This window comes from Myotis davidii, unplaced genomic scaffold, assembly GCF_000327345.1.
Source record: "Myotis davidii unplaced genomic scaffold, ASM32734v1 scaffold80, whole genome shotgun sequence".
Lineage (NCBI taxonomy): Eukaryota > Metazoa > Chordata > Mammalia > Chiroptera > Vespertilionidae > Myotis > Myotis davidii.
In genome coordinates, this window is record NW_006292686.1 from 410,636 (window position 1) to 420,224 (window position 9,589).

The window sequence follows — 9,589 nt, forward strand, 5'->3', positions numbered from 1 at the left end:
TTCACTGGCTGTTAGTTTGAGGTGTACAATACACTGATTCAACATTATTGTACCTTACAATGTGATCACCCCATTAATTCTAATACAGTCAAACCTTGTTTCTTGAACACCTCCCATCTTGAACAATTCACAGAAAAAATGTCTAGGTTGTCAACCAAAACTTCAGTTTTAGACCTGAAAATCCTTTCATGTTGATACCTCAGCATGAGAGAATGCTTTTATTGCTGGCAAAATCAATGATTAGCACTATTTTAAAACATAAAGAGACCATCAAGAGTGCTAATGTTGCCAAGGGTGTGAAGCTACTCACAAAACAATCACAAGCAATTGAATAAGTAGAAAAACTGTTGTTGATTGGATAAACAAAATGCAGTTAGCCAGTGATAGCATTTCAGTGATGTGTTAAAAATTCATTTAAGGCTAGTAGGGGGTGGTTTGATAAATTTAAGAAGTATTTATTTATAGATAGAACAGTACATTAGACATGTTCTGTATATAAGAAAGGTAAAGCAGGGAATCATTTGGGAGTCAGGAATGGATTACTTTAATTTACATTATTTCTAATGGGAAAAAAATGATTCTGTTTTTAAACAGCCTTCCAGAACTAATTAAGATAGAGAACCAGGGTTCCACTATAATCATCTGCCACTGAGTAAACTTATCATATTACTGTCTACATTCCCCTTTTAATTTTTACCCATCCTCTTACCCCTCCCTTCTGGTAACTAACCCTTTGTCCTCTATTTCTATGCATCTGTTTGTTTTTCTTTGTTTGTTTTTAGATTCGACATATAAGTGAAACCACATGGCATTGTTTTCTCCACCAACTCATCCATGTTGTCACAAATGTCAAGATTTCATCCTTGCTGTGTAATATTCCATTATATACCACATCTTTATCAAATTGTCTATCGATGGGCACCTTTGTCATGACAATTTATCAAGGGTACACCTATTAAGGTGACATCACTGTTGATATTGACCTTCACCACCTGGCTGCGGTGGTGTCTGCCAGCTTTCTCCACCACGGTGAAGCGACCGAGTCTACTGTCCACACTGCACTCTTAGAAAGGAAGTGACTATGTGCAGCCCACGCTTAAAGAGTGGGGATTTCTGCTCTGCCCCCTTGAGGACAGAGTATCTGCTTAAATTACTAAGAATTATTCTGCATGGGAGATGTGTCTATACTCCTTCACTCATTTATTTATTCAATCACTTAATTATGCCAGTATGGACACATTGATATTTGTTTTATATTTGGGTTATAACCCAATATCACTTTATTTCTGTTGTTGCTCAAATTTTTCCAGCTTTGGCCATTGGGAGCCTTTTCAATGGACTCACATGTCTCTTTGACACCCTCTCCCAAATTATTGTGGTTTAAATTTTTTTTTTACTGTTGATGCTACTACTGATATTCCCCATTCCCCACCCTCTTCCCCACCTCCACCCAAGCCCTGCCATCCTCCCTCTGACTATCACCAAAAAGTCTTTACTTTCTGGAACTATAAGATGTTCCAAATTCATCTTGTATAATTCCTGGTTTAATCCTAGAATCGGCTATTTTTTTCTAAGGAGCCTTGGTTTCTTTTATAGGAGAATGGTATTAGAAACAAAGATCTGGGCACGTAGGCATGCTTCTTGCTACTGGGTTGTCATTGTTTCAAGTCCTCTCAGCTGACGGAGCAAAGACATATATGTGTGCACATCAGCCCTTGTACATACATATATAGACATATTTCTTCAGGTAGCAATCTATACCTATGTTAAGCTAAATACGAATTCACACTGATGTCTCCTCTGCAAGATGTCCTAGTGTGGAACTTTGTTTAAAAATCTGACCTATTCCTTAGAAAGAGCATGCTGGCAGACTACTGGATAGAGGAAGGGCAATCACAAGTGTCCGCATAAATGTTCTCCAGGAGGTTGAGGGCCAACTAAAGTAGGGGCATTGAATGCCATGAAGCCTGAGCTAGCCAACAGACTTGGATTATGTGATAAAAAAAAAAAGAGGCCCTTTGTTAAGAACTTACTTACACTATACTTTTCCATCACTTTAAAAACATTTTTAAAGGCTTTTCATTTACCTTTTACTTTTTATTTAGATCCAGAGCAAAATTGTGTGGAAAGTACAGAGATTTTCCATATGTCCAATTAACAACACCCCCCCACCACAGTGGTACATTTGTTATTATGAATGAACCTACATTGACTCATCATTATTACCCAAAGTACATATTACATCAGGATTCACGCTTGTTGTATATTCTATGGATTTTATCAAATGTATAATGACATGTATCTACCATCATAGTATCATAAGAATAGTTTCACTGCCCTAAAAATTCCTCTGTGCTCTGCATACTCATCCCTTCTCTATCTAGCAACCACTAGTCTTTTTTACTATCTTCGTAGTTTTACCGTTTCCGGAATGTCACATAGCTGGAATCATACAGTATGTGACCTTTTCAGATTTGCCTCTTTCACTTGGTAATGTGTATTTATGTTTTCTCCATATCTTTTCATGGCATAATAGTTCTTTTCCTTTTATTGCTAAATAATATTCCATTGCCGCATTTACCACAATTTATTCACCCACTGAAAGACTTCTTGGTTGCTTACAAGTTTGGGCAATAATAAATAAAGCTGTTATAAAAATCTGTAAGTTTTTGTGTAAGCATATGTTTTCAATTCTTTTGGGGTGAAACATACCAAGTGTGTGATTGCAAATTGTTTGGTAAGAGTATATTTGGTTTTATAAGAAACTGTTAAGGCTGCTAAAGGAGAAAGTCACTGGTCATCTCACAAGCATTGCATCTATATTAGAATTTGGTACCAGAAACTCAAAACACAACTCCCAAGAAAGGTAAGATGCTTCTTTTGACAGGTTAGGGGGAAACAAGGAATGCTCTCTTTTGGGAAATAAAGGGACCTTTACCAACTCACATTTCTCTTTCAATCTTCCATGAGATGTCAAAGGTGAGAGAAAGTATAATTTGGATTATTTTATACAGACACAGAAAAGGAGATGCAGCTTTGACTAGCAGGAGGACCGGGAAGGTACATAATGTGAAAAGCAAGTGTATGCCAACTACTTCTAGCTGAGACATTACCTGCAGGTGATTTTGAGAGCACAAGGGCAAAGGATCTGGGACAGACAGCCTGTTAAATGTCAGAGGTCATTCTGAAGGGGTAAAATGTGCAGAAAAAATTCCAAACGTTAAAGGTTGTAAACATGGAGAAACTAAAATTTCCCCTTAAAACTAAGAACAAATAAGGATTCCCTGTTACCACCAGTATATAAGCATAGTATTGGTTAATATTATAAGGAAAGTAAAGGAAACAGTTTCAAATATAGTAAAGAAATAGATAAAACTGTCAGTATTTAGAGGTAATATTACTATCTGTCTAGAAAAAACAAATAGCATCAACAAACTTCTAATAAAAAATGATTATAAGTAATAAGAATTCATCAAGGTATCAGGATAGAGATCAATCTAGAAAAATCAATCTTATTTCTCCATTCCAGCAAACACTGACTCAAACTAAAATATAAACTATTTTTCAAAATAAAAATATTATGAAAGATCTACAAATTAACTAAATTGAGGATGTACATGTTTTTTCTGTAAAAAAATTTAAAGCCTTAGTAAAGAATATTAAAAATATTTATACAAATTAAGATATTCTGTGCTTTTCTATAAGCTGTCTTGACATTATGAAAGTATTGATTTTTCTCTACATTGATTTAAAATTCAATAACATTCAATCATAATACAAGTTGAATTTTTTAAAAATTGTTAAATAATATGAAATTTTATGGTGGAATAAATATATACAAACTTACAAATCAACTTAAAAAAAGAGTAAAGAGAGGGAACTTAGCCCATTAGATATTAGATAATACTGTTAGATAGAACCTCATGAAATTGTTATTTTTGTAGGTTAAAACAAATGATGTAATATTAGCCATTTCATATGATTTAGAGTGTAAAAAGTCAATATGAATTTAAACAAAACTATCATTGGTGGAAAAACAAGCATAAATAAAGCAACAAAATAGAACAGAGAATGTAAAGAAAACAGACCCGTATGTACATGGGGATAAATATTTTATGAAGAGGCTGTTACAAATCAATGTAGAAAAGACAACTTACTCTGGCCAGGTGGCTCATTTGGTTGGAGTGTTGTCTCATAAACCAAAAGGGTTTCAGGTTCAATCCCTGGTTGGGGCACTTATGAGAGGCAACTGATTGATGTTGCTCTCTCACATCAATGTTTCTCTCTCTATTCCACTCTCTCTAAAATCAATAGGCAATAAACATATCCTCATTAAGGATTAAAAAAAAGGAAAACTTGATTAGTAGATAATGTAGGAAAAATTATGAAGAAAATATATAGAAAAGTATTCCTTTTATTATATATAGAAAAGTAAAACTATATCTCTCCCTAACAACACCACATATAAAGGTAGATGCAACATGGGTTGAAATGTAAACAGGAAAGGTAAAACTTTGAAGTCCATAAATTAAAATGTAGAAGAAACATCTATATAAAATAAGAGCAGGGAAAGACTAATTAAAATAAAGTAAAATCACATAAATAATATGTATAATAAAATGTCAGCCAACCTAGTTCCCATACCCCCAAAAATAAAATGGTATAATTTATAGGTTAAAAAAAGTTTTAAATTGATTATATCAAAATAAGAACTCCTTTTTAATGAAAAAACACCTTGGACAAATAATAAACACATAACATAATAGACGAATAAACTATATTTGAAAGAATCTATACATATAATAGCCTAAGCGGCTGTTGCAACCAAATGGACAACCAAACAGGCTGCGTGGGGCAACCAGGCTGGCAGGGAGCTAGTGAGGGACAACCAAATGACTGAGCAGCGGGCTGCAAAGATGGCAGTGCCCACAGCCAATAAGGAGGGAATATGCTAATTGACTGCCGCTCCCTCAAAGACTGCAGAGCCCATAGCCACAAGATGGCGGCTTCCATTCCCCTAGCTCCCCAGCTGCCCAGGGCCGGCCCGAATCTCAGGTAACCAGGGCCGACCAAGGATTGCACTGCCGGCAGTAGCAGCAGCAGAGGTGTGATGGGGCATCGCCTCCCCTGATGGCCGGGTCACCTCCCACCCCTGAGGGCTCCCAGACTGTGAGAGGGGGCAGGCCAGGCTGGGGGACACCCCCCCTCCAGTGCATGAATTTTCATCCACCGGGCCTCTAGTTATTAATATGAAGAATATCAGAGCTTATCCTGCCAGTACCTATACCCTCCTCCCCCCAAAAAACCTACAGTAAATCAACATTTTAAAAGGGCAAAAGACATGAGCAGGGAATAAAAAAAAAACTCACAAAGTTAATAATCATAGAAATAAACGCTCAAAATAATTAAAAATCAGAACTCCCCCCACCCCCCACAAATGAATGCTATACATCTAAGATTGCATGAGCTAAAAAGCTATATAATGCTAAGTTTGGTAAAAGATCTCTTGAGATAGAGTATCCTTATATATTGCTGGCTGAGTATAAATGAATGTAGCCCTTCTAGAGAGCAATCCGATTTTACTTAAATCATTTAGTCAAATGAGTACATATATTCTAAGATCCAACATTTCCATTCCTGGCATATATGCCAAAACCAATTTTACACAGACTTCAAGAGGACGTGAGTGAAGATGTTACAACTTTATTGGTGACAGTGAGGACCTATGACTTAGATGTCCACCTTGGGAGAGAATATAGATAAAATGATGTGGAGTCACATTTGGGGATTACAATGTGGCAATGGAAGAAAGATACATAGCTCTAAAAAACATGATGACACATCTCCTAAAATTCTGAAATAGCAAGTGTTGATGAGGATGTGGAAAAATTAGAATCCTTATGCATTGTTGGTGGGGATGTAAAATGCTACTGCTGCTATGGAAAACCATATAGTGACTCCTTAAAATTAAACATAAATTGTTATATGGTCTAGCAATTCCAATTCTGGGTATATATCCAAAATTATTGAAAGCAGGGACTCAAACAGATATTTATATACCCACATTCATAGCAGCATTATTCACAATAGCCAAAAGGTACAAGCAATACAAGTGTCCATTGATGAATTAATGAATAAGAAAATGTAATATAGTCATACAATGGAATACAATTCAGAATAAAAAGTAAGGAAATTCTGACACATGCTGCAACATGAATGAATCTTGAAGACATTATGCTAATTGTAATAAACCATTCACAAAAGGACAAATACTGTATAATCCCACTTATCTGAGGTGCTTACAGTAATCAAATTCACAAAGACAGAATGTAGAATGGTTGTTGTGAGGGGCTTTGGTGGAAGGTGAAATGGGGAGTTACTATTAATGGGAATGCGGTTTCAATTTTGCAAGATGAGAGAGTTCTGTGATGGTGGTAATAGTATCACAACAATGTGACTATACTAAATGCCATCGAATTGTACACTTAAAAATGGTTAAAATGGTAAATTTCATGTTATGTATATTTTACCACAATTTAAAATAATATGATGATTGGTGAAAAAATAAGAAACAAAAATTTAGACTGATAGATATCATTTTCATGGATTTCAAAATACATTCATACAAGTGACATCTTATAAAATCTTGTAAGATCTAGGAGTTGTTTCTTACAATAAAGCAACCATTGAACTGGGAGAAAAAACATTTGCAATTAAGTATTTCAGACTTTGGAACCAAAATGGACACTTATAACTGGGGGAGTGCTGGATGAAGGCTGCTATTCTTAAGGAAGAGAGTAAGATGCATGAACCAGCCACCATTCCCTATTCCTCAGCCGCACCATGGCTGTGGGGATAGCTGCCCATGTTCCTGAGGGAGTGTCCCCGGGGACTGGCAGAGGTTCTAGCCTTGGTTTCAGCCCTCCCAGCTACACTAGCAATCTCAGGTAACATCTATCAGAAGATTTGAAAATCCAGTGCCCTTTTTTTCCTTTTATCTTTCTGGAACCACACATTTAAGAACATTTTTTGTCAGGTCACTAGATGACAGCAGAGAAAATTGAATAGAAATATCAGTGACCACACACAATTTTTTTTAAAAAAACATATTTTGCAAAAAAATAGATTTAAAAAATTACAGACTGCTTCAGTACTTTTGCAAAAATGAGTAATCCTTAGGATGTCAGAGCATCAAATTTCCAGAGTTACCACATTATAAAAATCAGAATGTCTTAACAAAACTCATACTTGATTAACAACAACAAAAAAAATTACAGTGGCACACACACAAAACAAACACAAAATAATATAGTCCCTTTATAGGGAGAAAATTGATGAAACCATCAATAAGAAATTCCAGGCATTGGCATTACTAATCAAAGATAATAAATCAAACATCTAAAATATGCTCAGTGAGCCAAAAGACAACATGGGCAAAGAACTAAATGAAATTTAAAAACTTACATATGAACAAAAAGAGAATATTAATTAAAAGATAGAAATTATGCAAAAAAATCAAACAAAAACTTTGGAGTTGAAAGTGCAATATCTGAAATAAAAAATTCATTAACGGGGTTCAGCAGAACACCAGATTTGAGCAGGTAGAATAAAACCTCATAAAACTTGAAGATAGGCTGTTGAAGTTATCAAAAGTGAGGAGCAGCCCTGCCCGGTGTGGCTCAGTTGGTTGAGCAATGTCCCCTGCACCAAAAGGTCAGTGGTTTGATTCCTGGTCAGTCTACTTGCCAAGGTTATGGGTTCACTCCCAGTAGAAGGGTGTGTGGGAGGCAAACAACTGATGTTTCTCTCTCTCTCCCTCCCTCTCTCTCTAAAATCAATAAAACTATACATATTTTTTAAAAACGAATGAAGATCAAAAATAATATAAATATATATAAGCTGAGAAACTTGTAGGACACTATCAGCCATTAAGAACATTAGCATCATAGCAATACCAGAAGGAGAATAGATACAGAAAATAATACAAAAAAATCATTTGAAGAAATAATGACCAAGAACTTTCCAAATGTGATGAAAGGCATGAAGACATATCTACGAAGCTCAATGAGCTATAAATAGGACACTCACAGAGATCTCTACTGAGAGACATAGCCCAGTTGTCAAAACCTAAAGACAAAGAAAGAATATTGAAAGCAGCAACAGAGAAGCAATTTGTCATATATAAGAGATTCTTAACTAATGTAACAGCTAGTTTCTCATAAAAAACCATAGTGGCCCAAAGGCAGTGGGATAACATATTTAAAATTTAGAAAGAAAGAAGAAAGAAAGGAAGGAAGGAAGGAAGGAAGGAAGGAAGGAAGGAAGGAAGGAAGGAAGGAAGGAAGGGAAGGAAGGAGGGAGGGAAGAAAGAAAGAAAAATGGACTGGAGTCCGTGTTGATGAAAACATCTTGGTGGCTGCCATGACTGGCAGTGGCTGCGAAAGAAAGAAAGAAAGAAAGAAAGAAAAAAGAAAGAAAAAAGAAAGACAGACACCTGTAAAGCAAGAGTTCTATTCTATTTCTGGCAAAACTATACTTTAGAATGAAGGAAAAATTTAGACATTTCCTCCAAAAAAAACCACAAAAGTGAAGGGAGTGTATTACCAGGAATCCTCCCCACAAGAAATGCTAAAGGAAGTCCTTCATGCTGATATGAAAGGACACTAGACAATGAATTAAAGTTGTAAGAAGAAATAAAGAATACTGGTAAAGGAAACTGCATAGGTAAGTATAAAATCCAGTATTATTATACTTTGGTTTATAATCCTCTTTTTCCTATATGATTTAAAATTCAAATGCATAAAACAGTCATTATAAATCTATGTTAAAGGGTACACAATGGTAAAGATCTATCTATCACAATCTATATATATAAAACTCTAAGAAACCATCCGACTGGTAGCTATGACACACAATGACACCAGGGATAGATGCTGAATGCAGGAGCTGCCGAGCTACAGTGACTTGGCAGCAGTAGTTCTCGGGTGACACATCCCGGAACCAGAGAGGAGGGAGCTTGAGAACTGCCCTCTCATAATCTAGGACCCCTCAGGGGATGTCAGAGAGCCACTTTTGGCCCAATCCCTGCAGGCCAGGCCAAGGGATCCCACCTGACTGTGGTACCCTGCTCCCTCTGCAGATGCCCTTCAAGCCGTGGTGCCATCCTAGATGCAGCCGGCTGGGGGAGGGACCGTGGGAGGTTGGCTCCAGTGCTTATCTGGCCCCTCTCACCCAATCCCCCCCCCACCATCTTCTAATTAATTTCCTTTCAATGTGCATGAATCCATGCACTGGGACACTAGTAACAATGTAAAGAGAGAGGGATGGAGATATGTAGGAATAGAATGTCTCTATACTATTGAAACTAAGTTGATATTATTCTGAGTTGAAGTTATTGTTGTAAGTTGAAGATATTAATTGTAATCCCAAGGTCATCACTAAATAATTTTTTTTTATTGCTTAAAGTATTACAAAGGGTATTACATATGTGTCCGTTTTCCCCTCCGCCCTTGACAGTCCCCTAGCCTCCCCTACCCCCCACTGTCTTATGTCCATTGGTTATGCTTATATGCATGCATACAAGTCCTTC